This window comes from Lagopus muta, chromosome 7 (assembly GCF_023343835.1).
Source record: "Lagopus muta isolate bLagMut1 chromosome 7, bLagMut1 primary, whole genome shotgun sequence".
Classification (NCBI taxonomy): Eukaryota; Metazoa; Chordata; class Aves; order Galliformes; family Phasianidae; genus Lagopus; species Lagopus muta.
In genome coordinates, this window is record NC_064439.1 from 20,148,157 (window position 1) to 20,161,964 (window position 13,808).

The 13,808-nt window shown below is 40.3% G+C and overlaps 1 long non-coding RNA gene across 2 annotated transcripts; it reads left to right on the forward strand.

The window, feature by feature from the left end:
• Positions 1 to 1,710: 1,710 nt before the first annotated feature.
• Positions 1,711 to 3,941, forward strand: LOC125696005 (uncharacterized). 2 transcript variants are annotated; one of them, XR_007378145.1, is made up of 3 exons: positions 1,711 to 1,835; positions 3,225 to 3,418; positions 3,813 to 3,941. It is a non-coding gene; the product is annotated as an uncharacterized LOC125696005 (long non-coding RNA). The 2 variants fall into 2 exon arrangements; XR_007378144.1 differs by having other exon boundaries at positions 3,326 to 3,418.
• The last annotated feature ends 9,867 nt before the right edge of the window (positions 3,942 to 13,808 follow it).

Sequence of the window (13,808 nt, forward strand, 5' to 3'; positions counted from 1 at the left end):
GATATAGATAAGGAAAAGTCATTTCTGGAGCTATTTCTTGTAAGCCTCAATGAGAGCTCGTGACCTGAATGTGCTGGTGAGGAGCTTGCTGTGGAGCAGTAAGTTGCATGGAAGGAAGTATGAAAAGTCAGAGAAAGAGATTACATTGTACATCATAAGCTACAGTGAATACCAAATTAACAAACAATATAATGTTGAAAAAAAAAAAAAAGAGAAATCAGCTTGTGTGGGTTCTGTATCTTCCTTGCCAAGAGGAGTTCACGGAAACCTGTAGCTCTTCATGATAAAGCCTTAACAAAGTAGTAGCTCCAAAAGTTTTGCAAAGAGATGAGTATTAAATATCAATTATTAATGACAAAAACCTCAAGAACTGACCAAGGGAGATGGGGTACAACTGGGTCCACTTCACAAGTGGGAGATGGCATGTCCACAATGGGCAGGAGAGATGTACGCATATGGGTTAGATGTAGCCAGGCAGTCTTCCAGCAGGGATCAACCACTGCAGAAAGAAGGGCTTCAGAGGAGTAGCAAAGATTTTCCATTTAGAGAGACTGTATAGCAGCGTGCTGGGGAACTTGCAAATCCAGACTTTCTGCCTCCTCCTCTTGTGAATGTGCTTACCCCTGTGCATAACCCCGTTTTACCATCTTCGTATGTTTGTGTAATTTTTCTATCACAGATAGACAGAGTGTTAGCAAGGCAAATGTTTCCCTGGAAAGTAGCATCTTCTGTATGCCCGTATCAGTACTGTCTCATTTTTGTTTTTCAGTTTTCAGCTGAAGGTTTTATTTTGTTTGAAGTTATCCCTTTGTTTTTTCATCTTTTTCAGCCTTGAGTTGAATGTAGCCTTGGTGGAAGTCAAAGAATTTTCTTTTGTTCTAGTGACTGTTACTTTCTACAACTATTTTCTGCCTGTAGTTGTCATTTTGTTGGCAGTCAGACTTGGTCCTTCTGTATTTGCTGTAAGATTGGCCTTCAGATCATATCTCTGATAAAACCCATAAACCTTTGCAAATTTTGTTTGCCACACTGTGTTAGACCTTAACTAATACATTTTTCCTGATAATATATACTCTTAAGATGTGAATGTATGCATATTTAAGTTGCATCTTGTATAGACTTGTGAGCTGTTCATAAGGAGCTAAGCATCAATTGATAGATTACTATAAGAATAGTATAGATACTTCCTGCTAATAACAGCCCACATGAATCCTTCTGCAACATAAAAACCCACATGCATGCAGCCAATAAGAAAAAAATGTTTGGGAAAATATTTGCCCAGGCTTAGGTTACCACGGCCCCCAGCCTTCCCTGTTCCCTGCTTCAAGTACCCCCATGACCCTGATTAAAAGTTCAGAGAGCAGGAGTTCAGACAGTTCTGTAGCTGGATGGGGGTCTTTTGCAGTGCAGCTCTCACTACATGCCTAGAGTTACACCTGAGTGCGTGTGAGAAAAAATAAACACAAAATCTGGCAGCTATGAAAAGCTAGGTGCTTATTGGGTATGTTATTGCTGCTACCTTATATAGCTGCTTCATCATGTTGTTTATATTGGCCAGTGATCCCCAAAGACTTCTTGTACAGCAAGGCACCTCAAGTGTGTTGGAGGTCAGTTTGACCTTGCTGAACTGCCTGCTAGCACTTTTTTTCTTGGCAAGATCAAAGTAATCAGCATCTGGAGTTAACTTTCTCTGCCTCTTCATTTCAGAGAGAGCCTTGAGTGACCAGGCTTGCAGCTAGCTACTCATGACTAAGTGCCTAAATTTAGATGTTTATCATCATCAGTGTTGCAAGATACTATAGAATTTATATCGTAACTATGGCTTCTTGTTAAAGGTGAGAAATGGATCAATTATCTTGATGGATCGCTGAAATAATGTGTTGGTATTTGAGTTGACTTAGGTACCTTTACTTGGGACTGCGGTGTATTGTACAGGCAAAAATATGCTAATCGATGATTATATACCACATATTAGACTACATTTAGACCACAGTGTTATGATTCCAGCTCTGCACATGGGTCCATTAGCTTCAGCAGCAGTTTTAATGCATCATGGTACTCCTGGATTTAAATGCCATATTGCTACTAGTTCCTAGACTGGACAGAGATGGCATTACAGTTCAAGACAGATTCATAGAGAGATGCCTAGTGAAATCTGGTCCTCCTCTGGACCACCTGTAAAAGACTCTGGCTATTGCCTTCTTCAAAGCATGGCATTCATACATGAAAGAAATTAAAAAATTGTGCAAACAGATGAATTGGGACTGCTAAATGATAAATTACAAAGTGCTTGTGGGAATATGGAAGGATGTTACTAACTGGCTTAAATAGCAAAAGTTTTCATATGTGGTATGATGCCTAAATGAGGGGGTGACAACAGAGGTCCAAATGCCAGCAGGGATTATTAATGTTAATACTGCTTTGGAAAGTACTTAGCAATCATTTAACATCATGTTTTCACATTCCCAACTTAACTTCAGTCTCCCCTAGTTGGTTTCTGTTGCAGCTAGATTTGCAGATCAAATAGATATGTTTCCACAGTGTTGGACATTCATACATCTTTTTGTTCACATGTTTTGATTTCCTCTCTGGTCACTTCCATAGTTACAGAGCAGACATCCTTCAAATGCAGTTAAACTACATAAATGCAAGAACTTTATTTTTAAGTGTGAAAGAATGGAGTTGGACCTAGGCTAGGTTGAACGTCTTGTCACTGGCAGTAGGCAATTGCTCGCACAAACATGGCAAGCATCTGAATTGCCTTTTAAAGAGTAATTCAAATCTTGCCAGCTTGGTAGGCAATGTTTTTACAATGAGCTGAAAGCAGAACCAAATATTAGACCAGCCTACAGTTCTCTGCCAGTTGCTGTGGCTTTACAGTCTTTTATTTCTGGATTGTTGTTTTTGTTTTTTTTTTTTTTTTCAAGTTATGGTTTGCAAGCATGTGTATGTGTTTCTGCATTTGAAGTGAATGGCAGATGACTGGCTAAATTCCTCTAAGGGAGCGCTCCCAGAGACACAGTGTCAATAAACTGAAACATGCAGGATTATAATTATCTGCAATCTGTCTAATATAGTAATAATTTAATATGGGTAGGCACAGGGGGTCAGCTCTTTAGTTCAAATTAGCGCGCCTCCGTTGAATTAAATGGATCTCTGCCAGTCCTAAGCAGCTGAAGAGCTAGTTCGGTATTTTCATGCAAATTGTGATTTCTAACCAACAGTTCACCTCAAAAAGCCTGTGCACTGGTGGTACCATCACACTTCACTGCAGAAAAAGCAACACCGCTTTCTGTGAAGTGATTTGCCACCTCTTCCTCTACAGCCGTCTGGAGGCATGTGTGAGCTGAGTGGTGTTGAGAGTTGTTCACCAACGCCAGGAAGAGGGTGTTGATCTTTACCATAAGCAAGATGCCAGGTGAGGAACAGTTTAATAGAAGAAATTACTAAAGAAAGACAAAACATCTCTTCCATGAATGCAGAGGTGTTTTCTGATTCCCTAAACACAACCTGTGTTGATTGGATGACATGACATTAAAACTGCTGACACGCTCGGAGATAGGCTGCTTGTTTACAATGAATTGAAATTCAGATCCATACTGTCTGGCAAGGCTGGCCGCAGACAGTTTCCTATTTTTTCCTTTCTCTGCACTGCTTCTCCAACAATGTTTTCTCCCAAGAGATACTGGCTTCTGCTAATCACACAAAGTAGGTCCATGCAGCAAATTCTGAAGCATGCACCAGCTCACGAGCTTTATGATCTTTATGATGCATGAAAAACTTCATGTTAATATATTTCTTATTTTCAAAAGATCAAACCCCAAGATGCTGATACCTGAAGGAGCTGGTGGATACCTGTCAGGCCAGGCCATGTTCAAGTCTCACAACTCCATTTCTTGACATTGGATGCTGAAGAGATAACCTGTCTCAGAAAAAGGCAGCAAAGGTTTGTGGCCTTTAAAACACTGCCTCAGCATGCTGTGCAAACACTTGTGATAATAGTTGTCCTCCTTTTGGAATTTGTTGTGTACAGAAAACTAAAAACAGGAAGGAGCTCTCTGACAATCACCTGTTTGAGCAGGGCTGCAGAATGCAGTTTGGAAGAACAGTGCTTCATCATTCAGGACGTGTTGGTTTGAAATAAAGTTCTGTCTTGAGATGGGGCAGGAAAACTGTTGAAGCATTTCCTAGCCAATGCTCATTTTGCTTTTTTTGTCTGAAGGCAGTGATGTCCTCTTATCCTGCTAGAAAACTAAAGCTTTCATCACTTCCACTTGCAAGTTAAGTGTGCGTGTGTATAAAGTTCTATATGCCTTAAGAAACAGTACTGTCATGGCATGGGAGGTTTATAAGATAAGGAACAGCTCAGAAAGGGTTAACGTGATATGACTGTTTCTGAAACCTGTAGTTAAAAGATCAAGGAGACATACCTACATCAGTAGGTGGAAAGTTCAACAGTGGAGGTGTTTTTACATACCATATGGATAATCTGTGTAACCCCTTGAGTCTGGAGGCAGTGAATACTGAGTATTCACATGGCTTTAAAAAACCAGCTAGACAAATTCAATGAAGAAACCATCAGCATCCATTAAATGTGAAGACAACATTCCTCATTCAGAAAGCCTCTGAGCTGCACATTTCTGATGCAGGGAAAGGCAACTCCCTGCTTCCCTGTTGTGCTGTTCAGCTGCTGCTGGCAACAATCAGGAATGTGGCACAGCACACAATGAACTCATGGTCTGACTCAGTAAAACTCTTGCATTCTTATGTCATGCTACATTATTGAATAGAATCAGAAAGCTACTGTAAAGATCCACTGCAGCTGAGAAAGACAAGGGGCTGGAGAACCTGCTCCATGACTCATTTCTCTATTTTGGTTGTTCATTGGAGTGGTTTTTAACCATAAGTGTTGTAGGTCTGGACCATAATGTATTTCTTCAATCTGTTGGAATTTTAAGGAATTTTCTGAGGTGTGGTAGTGGTTGAATAGAAACCTCACAGGATTTTTTCACAAAGATCCATGGCATGTACAGGCATTTTGAAATGAAGCATTCCCGTTTGATTATGCCCAAATCAACAAAAGAGCCAGATCAAGCTAAAACGATTTGCATTTTCTGAAGCTTACATGTATGTAATCTTATCAGTTAAAAGCCCCAACAAGCTTTGCAGAACAAAGGGCAGGGGAAGCTCCTTATGCTGTTTGTAGCAGGAACAGCGAAAGCCTTGATTCCCTCCCATTAAAGGCAGTATGTTTAAAGAAGCTGGGAAAGATGCCCATGTTCAAGTTAATTTTTACTTGCCTGTAATATAAAGCAAGTTATTGTCATGAAAAAGAAACAGGCTTTAAAAATGATAGAAATGTGCATATATGTATATGCATATATTTGTATGTTATATATACATGTATTTATTATTCCTTACAAGAGGGAAGCATATTATATGATTACCCACAGTGATGGGCTACTGGAGAGCTCATAGCTCTGTGTTCTTGTGCTTGCAGAGCTCTCTGCTACAGCCCAAAAGTCCTTCCCACCATATGCTCTTTGCCTTCCTAAATTCAAATCTATTGCTTCAAAAGGCAGTTACTTTGCAAAGCACAAAGATGTATTTTAATAAAATAGTTCTAACCAAATTGCTGACGGCAGGATAATTCTGCAGCTTCACAATAGGAATTGTAGGGTTCCTGCTGCCTGATAAATGCATGATAAATTGCAAACCTCCTGCTTCTATACCACAAGCTCAGAGTGTTGTGTGATCACCATTGTTTTCCTGATTTATTTTTCATGCCTACTGGTGCCCATATAAAATCTCAGTCTATTTATGCTCAGGCTTCCTCCATTTTTTTTCATGGATTATGTAGCACAATGATCGGATGGACAATTAATGTAAACATATATCACAGATGTGAATTACATTTTAATTCTCTGCGTCCATCACATGTCATCTCCATTTGTGTGATTGCCTTAGCTGTGTGACTATTAACTCCATCAGCAGGGCTCTAGAGAACAGTTTGCTTCGGTTTCCACAAGGCCTGGGCCTGTACAGTTCTGGTATTATGTAAATGAAAAATCTTCTGGTTTCACTCAAATTTTGCAGGGTTAATGCCATGCAAAGTAAGGGGTCTATATCTGTTACTGCTGTTTGAGTAAGGCTGGAAGGTAGCTTCAAGCACTGGTAACACAGCAGGACTTGTTTTCACCCAGACCTCTGTCCCTCAGGTTTTCTGACAGCTCTTTGAACGGATCCTTGGGGGCATTGGTCAGCTGGGCTTTCACCACTGCTTAAGCACAAGGAATTTGTGGAATTTTGATTATTTGCATGTCACTTTGGGAATCTTAACAAAAGTCCACTGATAATGGTTGAGATAGGATTTGCTTCCAGCTCAAGAGTGAATTTCTTTGCCTTGAGCACTGCGAAATCTTAATTGATCAGATTAAAAAATGCTATCGTAAGAAAAGCAAGGAAGTAGAAATGAGTATGTACCTGCAGACATAGAGGCCTACATGAGACCTTTGCAGTGCTAGCTGGTCTTTGCCTAAACTGCAACCCTGCCAGGACATAGGAATAATTTGATGGCTTCTGTTCCTCAATAGAGAGACTTGAACACCTTTGAACCTAGAAAAAAAGAACGCCTTAATGATTTCTTTCCAAGATCCATCAGCTAACCAGTTTTTAATCTATTTAGTATGTGCTTCAGTGATTCAGTTAAATGTTTTTAATCAGGATGTCATGTTGTATTAAGTAAAAGAACCTATGGAAATCTGTGTGTGTTATGTCAGCTGTCACTTTTTATTAACTAAGGCTTACCAAAAATGCTAGCAATATTTTTCTGGTAAGTGCTAACATTTAAAAATTTACTTTTAACAAGGGTGCTATTGTTCCTGTTAAAGATTGTTGATATTGTTTACTGCATCTGCACCCCACCTTCATCAATTCTTTGCAGTAACATATATACCATGCTCAATATATGCTATGGTTTTGCTCAGGATCAGTGTTAGCCTAACAAGCTTGCTGTTAGCCACATTAAAGCCTTTTAGTCTTTAGAGCCCTTGCCCACCATTAACATTTCAGCTGTTCAAATGCATGCATCATTGTGCAGCATCAAACACAGAGTACTTCCATGGAAAGGTGAATCTTGGTGAATATTGGTCATTTCTACATGCAAAAACTCCAGATCTACCAAAAGCATCTACCAAAGATTTTGCAGATATAGAGAAGATGAATGCAGCATATATTCTAAATTTTGATGCAGTCTCTGGCTCATAACACCTGTAGTTCATGCTAGCATTGTTCAGTGAAGTTTAAGGTGTGCATACATTGGTTAACATTTACACAATATTTTGAATATACAGATAACACTACATGATTCTGCTGATTTAGTAGAGATAGAGACATGAGCCACTTGAAGCATTACAAAACCTTGGTGAGAGGACAGAAACTCTGGCTCAAAGCTGATATCCCACTGTGACAGACAGGGTCCTGGTTCATAGAACAAACAAAAACTACAACCAAATCACCTTATAATTACTCAGACATTTACAAAACACTGTAAAGCCTAAATAGTGGTATGGCTACAAGGAAAGGACACATGCAATGACACTGAGCGATCGACTCAAATATATGCTATAAAATAACAGTCCCAAAATAGTAAACCTTGCAATGAATTATTAAAGTTGCTTATTTTAACATTTTATTTACTGAATTTTGCATTATTAAAATTACAAATCATCAACTCACATTGTGTTGTCATTGAGTCTGGCCTCCCTGAGATTTACCTTGTTCCCATTCTGTCTACCCAGTTGGTTAACAAGATCTCAGATGCTGACCTTTTTCTCATTATACCCTTATGATTCATGCCACTGACTCTCTTGCCCATTCCTTCTCATTTGAAATTTCTTGGCTGTGTCTGCAAAGCTTTGCAAGGCTCCATCACACCACGAATCTCTGATCGTGTGTTTTCCCTTATGCAGCACCTCTTGTCCTCCCTGTCCCAGGGTGCTATGTTACTGCTTCCATTTGTTTAATTTTATCCTTGGCACTCATCTTTCCTGCAATACTCAAATGAAAAAATTAAAATTGCTTGGTGAAAAGAAGTCCCTTATGAAATGCCCAGCATATGCCATCTTTCTTGTGATGCTTTTCATACTGGGGATTTTTTTTTTTTAAGTGTTCCAATAATATCTAGCACCATTTCACATACCGGTCCATCAGTGGATTCTTTGACATGCTGGCAAGTAGGGATTACTCCTGTGACATGCTTCAAATAGACCAAGGCTTCAAGATGAAATTCCTTATAGTGAGCACCCCAAAAGGAAACAACCTGTAATTCTAAAACTTGTACACTAAACAGGAAGTGTTTTAGAGTGAAATAACAGAAGAGTAGAAACAGCTCTACAAGCACACATCTGAGTTCCTGGGAAAAGCTTGGGTCTTAGTATCTCATTGGAGGAAATAGCACCAGCTGCAGGATGGTGTCCTGGTTTGTTCCTTACTATGGCTCTCTTACTCCCCAGGTCTTCTCTGATGTCCGCCTACAACCTTCTCGCCACGCACTCTGTGGGAAGCTGGGGCAGCAGTTTAGCCACAGGTGATGGCACTGCCAATGTGAGACACAGCCATGGTACTGCTGAGCTCCTGGGATACCCTGCATGGAGTCTCCCAGCTCCTGCCTTCAAGGTACCTTGAGAATAGTGTTATCTTCCTTAGTATTTACTGAACTGTTTTTAAGGACACATAAAGCAGAATCCATACATTTCTGGCTTATTGTTAAAAATGATTGTGGGTTTGTTATACAGCAAATGTTACTATATATTTTTTCCTATTCCTAAAAATGGTATTGCTTTTCTGTTGAGCTTGAGCTCTCTTTGTCATTACAAGAAAACCCAGGGCATCAGGTAATCATTCCCAGACTGTTTTCATTTCAGGCTAAAGATCAAGAACAACTCCTCAGGTGGAAAGCAATTCAATACTGTTGCCAAATTCCTCAGGTTTCCCTTAAGAAACGGTCTTAGAACAAATGCTCTCTTGTGAATGATTCTGTGGAAGGTTAATCAAAGTAATGTCAGCATGCATTTTCTTCTTTGGTTCGGCTGTCTGTGCCAAAGCAGCATACTCTACACGGCAAAGCCAGGATATGTTTCCAAATGCAATACCTAGCACCAAGGCCTTCTGCATCTCATGGTATTAGGACAATGACTTGCAGATGCTAGCCTCGGTGATGTTCTCAACTTGGCACAGTGTTATCCTGGTAGGATTCCACTCTTGGTGGAATGCTTGCAAAATCTGTCAGCCTAGATGGATGCTCATTGCTGAATAAGCTTTGTTTACTATTTGTTTGTGTGCTGGAAACGAATCGAAAGGCTCTTCGATCACCTTCTGGCCAAAAGGCAGTGCTCGAGTTTTCTCTTCAAAGACAATTTTGAATCTTACTTAATATTTTCTGAAACTTCAAGAAACAAAATAAATATTGTAATCAACAGATACTTAAGAGCATGTGAAATAAGGTGCAAGTGTGTGTTCCAAAGTCTCTTGTTCAAGCTGGAACAAGGTGATATCATCTCTGTTTCCAGGATTTATTTATTTATTTTAACTATCTCAACCAGACAACTTGACAGAATGTAAATCCAAGAAAGTTTATAATATTTGGAATTAAGTACTGCACAGATATTTTGTTAACATCTGGCTGCTTCAGTTGAGAGAACAGAAACTGATTCATCTGAGGAAGCTGCTGGCAAATGACATATAGAAAGCTGAATTACAGCCAGCATCAGAATCATAAAAATGAACCGTTTTGTTCAGAGGAGTGAATTTTGTCATTAGCCATGCCAAAACCTGCCTTCATTGACAGAAATGGATGAGAGCACATTGTCTTATCTCAAAATCCAGTTTATCAGGTCATACACCGATGATATCCTGGTCACATCCCTGATTCTCTAGAGATGACAAAGCCAAGATTGTTCCTAGCTCAGGGGAAGTTTCTCAATGTCTGTATCTTTGAAACTGGGGTGTGTGGCCACCTTGTCTCATGGCAATGGATAGCCCTTGCAAGGAACTCCCCTGTGGCACCATTCTGTCCTCCCCTTCATCCCACCCCGGAAGGGCTCTGTTATCAAGGAGGTACCAATGAACATTGCAAATACAAAAGTGAGAAAAAGAGGAGGATAAGTCATTTGTCTTCTAACTTTTTGTGCTTTGTCATCTCAGAAGGTGCCTCAGGTGTTTTTTTTTCCCTTTCTCTGCAAGTTGTTTATATCTCCTGGGAAAGAATCTTAATAGATGAAAAACAATTAACTAGCGCAGGGAAAGTCAGGAAAACTACTGCCTTCTCTTGGCTCTCTGAGAGCAAATCTAAGGCTGAGCTTATTAATGTGGACAGATGCTTGAACATTTTTAGCACACATGATAAAAAATGAAAGGCTGCAGTGATTCAAAAGCTCAAACTTCTATTCATTTGTTAATTAGAGCACAGTTAAAAGATGAGTAAATACCTTCATCCCAGGAACAATAAACGTATAGGCACAAGTACTATCAAGCTGTGTTAATCCTAGGAGAATATACTCCTCCTAGTTTCAGCCAGTTACATCTGCCTTTGTTACTACATTACATGGCTTGCTTATAGCCTTACATGTCAAACATACACATATCAACGTTCCTTCTACATCAGGAAGACTTGAAAGAAATTGGAACTTTAGGAAACATGTCAGCTATGAGTCGAGGAAGCGTTTGCATTAACAACAAAGATTCAGGAAACAGGATTATGCACCTTTGCTCATACATTTGGCACTTCATTAGATTCTAAAACAAAGGGATCTCAAGCTGTTTGCATATTCATTCTCATGCGTTCCCAAGAAATCACAAAAAAAAACTGAGGAAGGACTGTAGTAATTCACTGAGTACTTTCAGATGCTTTGAACTTTAAATATATATATATATATATTTAAAGAATTAATAGTATTATATGAAGGGGGTTGCTTTTCTGCTGAAATATGTATTGAAGTAGTGCTGTAGTGAACAACCATTCACTTCCAGAAATGTTTTGAGGAGACATCTTAGGTCCCTCAGATTTTTTTATGACCTTCAACTGAGTTTCTTAATATGCATTATGTTTCCATTATTGCATTTTCATTTTAAATTGAAATGATAGAGACACAATGGCTCCAACCAAACCACTTTCCCTCCTGATCTCATTTCAAGTGTCCTGAAGTTATTATAGTGGAATAATATTTTTTGTTAAGTTATACAACTATTCCCATACACTCCATATTTTCAGATGTAAAGAACCCAGAAAAAAAAAATCTGTATCAGTACCTTATTCATCCACACTCATTGGAAGCCCTTAAAAAATTACAAGAACAAAACTGCAAATTTGTTTTTCTTATTTCCCAAGCGTGTTATCTCCCAAGCACCCTTCCCATTTCAGGGAAGTTATAGCAACAGATATCCCATCTAAATGTCCCATAGTGCTAAGATAGCAACACTGTCCAAATATACTACCAAATATGTGCTGGATTCTCCATATTCTCTTATTAGTGGGCAAAACCTATTCTGAAAGAACTCAGCCTGACCCATGGAGCCTGCAGTAGGGCAAGGGGATGCAGCCTTGTGTGTGCTGGGGGGTGATAGGCAGCACATCGAGGGAAAGGTGGGGGGACATAGTGCAGGTGCTGCTCTGCATCCTGTGGAATGAATCCTTTTTGAAATTAACAGACCATCTCTAGATGGTGTCATTTATTTTATCACAAGCTTCCCAAATAAACCAGCTCCCAGAGGAGCCTCATGTTATTAAAGAGCTGAGAACAGGTAAGTTTCTGCTCTAATTAAGAAAATATGAATAAATAGAAAGGACACAATGTAAAGTGAGGGGTCAAATGCATGCTGTTTAAAAGTCTGTTACCAGAAAGCAGGGCCAGACTCACAGCTGTTGTAAATCACTGACTTCCCTGTTAATGATCTGAAACTCATTTGTTGCAAAGTGCCCTGTGACATCCTTCTGAAGGATGCTGTGTGACAATATTCTTTCATTGTGCAGTAACTAAATCCTTTTGTACAGTAAGGGTTAAATCCATAGGGCTGCAGGATTGCTCTCCTTTAGAAGAGCAGCATTTGAATGGTAGTTGCATAAATGAGCCATTCTGACCATGAGTGAAGATGTGGAAAATCAGATACAGGTGAGCTGTGGTTTGTAGCCAATAGAGTGGTGCTGACCCAAATTCCAGTGGGGAAGTATTGGCTGCAGCTGTCCTGGGAACATCACAGCCACCAGCAACCTTGTAAAAACACACACATACAAATTTGGCCTCTTTGATCCAAAACTAAACGTTGTCCTCCGTCTTCCATAATTTTTCATCAGGAATATTTCAGTAAGCAGTAACCTATAGGTGGCATTCAAGGACAGCAAATTACTCTGATTTTGCACAAGTGTAGTGCTGCCATAGCTGGTCATGCAGGAATGCTATGAATGGGTTTATTTGTCATAAACAGTGAGCTTTACGGCCACAGCCTGGCTGCATTCTTGCAGACCACAGTTTGAATCCATAGATAAAATCCCAAACAACGTTGTTTCCTGACAGAGACCAAACCCTGACAGCTCAGCAGCAGGAGCATGCCAGGAGCCATCAGGTATCTCCTCAGTAGATCATGTGTGGGCTTGTCCAGCGGAGAGGACAATCTGCCTAAAAGCAAAGGAAAGTGTAGAGCATAAAGTGATAGCATTGCTCCTACCCCTGTCTTACATCAGTGTAGCAAGGCTTGAGGCTAGATGTGAGCGAGGGAGGAACAAAATTGTGCCTGAGGGACTGTGCAGGACCATGGGTGGCTGCTGGGATCGGGGTGCTGGCTGGAGTGGGGCCACTCATGGCTTCCCCTGCTGCATCCTAAGTGGGCCCCATCTTACCTGTATGAGCTTGGGTTGAAAGGTGGGCTATCGTGGGAAGAAGGCATGCAGACAAGACATAGCATTGCCTCATCTCCTTGCCAAGGTACAGACTCCAAATAAACATCCTGAGCTGTGCGGGAACAAGCTACTCTCCAAAAATCAGCCTTTAATCCATGCATCTGCGCAGGCCAGTCTTTCAGAACATCCTCATGTGTTTGCATAACCCCAGTACATCAGATTTCATCCCAGCAGGGCTTGAACTGCTTCTGATGCTGTCCCTATGTCATATCTCATTCTAGCTGGTACCAGGGGATGTTGGTCTGCACCAGTTTCGTTTAATCTTTTGTAGAGTTGGAGAGAACAGTAATAACCCCTCTCATCCTTTTTACTTCCTTTATCTCCCATTAATCTTCACAAAGGGGAACCTCCCCTCCCTTTAACACACACAGCTGCTTCATGCAGGCCATGGGGCAGATGGCACAGCCTTTGTAATGAAGCAGTGAGGTGCTGCTGCCTGCATTGTCTGCCTTTGCTATCTTCAGTGCACTGTGAGGGTGTGCAGTACCGTAATCTTGTGCAATAAAGGTTTCCTTAACAAATCTACGGCTTGGATGTTGTTCAGGTATCATCCCGAAGGTCAGACCTTGTTTTGCCAAAGTTGTGACAATCCCCTTTGCATAAGCAACCTGTCCACACAAGGACTTTTTGTCTGCAAATTCGGTAAGGTATTGTATCAGGGGTAATTAAAGCAGTCTGTTTCTACAGCACGTTCTGTCTGTTTCTTCTTTTCATTATTAGATGTGATGACACATTTGCCTGTGTGGCTTCTTGCAGATGGCACAGAAATTTTGTGATCAAATGGTAAGAGTAAACCAACTGTCAGCTCCTATCACAGCTTCCCATATTGCCCCGCTGGTGTAAGAATACTGCTTTA